The sequence below is a fragment of the Octodon degus genome, unplaced genomic scaffold (assembly GCF_000260255.1).
Source record: "Octodon degus isolate 3935 unplaced genomic scaffold, OctDeg1.0 scaffold01086, whole genome shotgun sequence".
In the NCBI taxonomy this organism is placed as follows: Eukaryota; Metazoa; Chordata; class Mammalia; order Rodentia; family Octodontidae; genus Octodon; species Octodon degus.
Genome location: NW_004525662.1, coordinates 4,985 through 6,522, shown reverse-complemented (window position 1 = coordinate 6,522; position 1,538 = coordinate 4,985). Strand labels below are relative to the sequence as shown.

Below are 1,538 nucleotides of genomic sequence, written 5' to 3'. Positions count from 1 at the left end.
GTTTTCCTAATGTGTGAGTTCACAGCTATGAATTTCCCTCTGAGAACTACATTCATCATATCCCATAAATTCTGATAAGTTGGCAGAGTGGACTGAAGGTGATTGCCAGAGGACTTGGCTGTCAATTAAAGCATAGTATTCCCATTACTGAACTTTCAGCAAGTGGGCCTTTTGAACGACATGATCTTCTTCGAAAATGTTTTCCATGTGTGAAAAATGAATGGTTACGAAGTCATGCTCTTGAATTATCAGAAAAATAATTCCAGCTCAACCAAGATAAAATGAATTTTTCCACACTGAGAAATATCCAAGGTATGTTTGCTCCTCTAAAATTACAAATGGAATTCAAAGCAGTACAGCAGGTTCAGTGTCTTCCATTTCTTTATAGCTCTAACATTTCATTGGATATTTTGAGGGGTAATGATGAGACTATCGGATTTGAAGATATTTTCTATAATCTATCTCAAAGCAAGCTCATGGTGGAACCACACTTGATAGTGAAATATAAGCTTGGTTTACTGTGATATATGTGTGTGCTGTTCATGAACAAGAGAGGGCATCATGTTGTAGTTGTTTTTTGCTATAATTTGATGTATACGACAAAAAAAGTGGTGGTCTCTGAGATGCTTTGCCTAATAGTATCAATGATGGTTTCAAATTATTTGAATATTTGGTTTATGGCTCTGTGACAAATGAAAACACTAATGGGAGATGATTTAAATCTTCTAATTTGTGTAAAACCGTGGGCTTTCCTATCTTTCAAAGTGTTTCTAGTGAGTATTAGAATTGTCCTCAGGTTCAAGTTCAACCCACCACGTAGATTTTGAATCAGCTTAATTTCAAATGAATATTATCAGCATTTGAGCCTACACACTTCATGGTAGCATCTTTCAGAATAAACATGTGTAAGGAACACCTCAGTTCCTAAATGTTTGTTTGTAAGCCATTTGATTTGTGAACAAAGGTGTTCAGTAAATTTTGTTGCTGTTCACAAACTGAATCAGGTAGCAAACATGACCATTGCTATCTTCCCCAAAATCATTAGACAAATTAAGTTTATAAACTGAGGTGCAATTGATTTTAGTGGCAGCATTTAAAATTGAGTATAGTAGAACTTTGTTGTGTATTAGTACAGCAGGTTGGAGTAGTATTTGTTGTTAACAATGCTATTATATGCATCTATAGCTCTACATTGGTTCTTTGATGTTGAAAAGATTTGATTTTTTTCTTTAAAGTGAAAAAAATCAGCAGACATAGATTTAATGGTTGTATTTCACAGACTTCAAAATTACTTAACTTAATCCCAGACAATACTGTTAAACTCACATTTCCTTATTCTTTGTGTGTCACAAGATAAATATTTTTTAAAAATTACCAAATATTCATATACATACTATGTATCCATAAACAAATTCCATAATTATTTAAATGAATGCTTACCATCATTAGCCTATGTTCTTTAGGAAACTGGTATATAAAAATTTAAGGATTTTTAGAACATTAATTAATAGATCATCTTTTCACTACTTCTAGAGTAT

At 32.6% G+C, this 1,538-nt stretch overlaps 1 pseudogene; it reads left to right on the top strand.

Annotated features, from left to right (window-relative positions):
* Window positions 1-596, top strand: part of LOC101584039 — a 1,916-nt pseudogene extending 1,320 nt beyond the window's left edge.
* The last annotated feature ends 942 nt before the right edge of the window (window positions 597-1,538 follow it).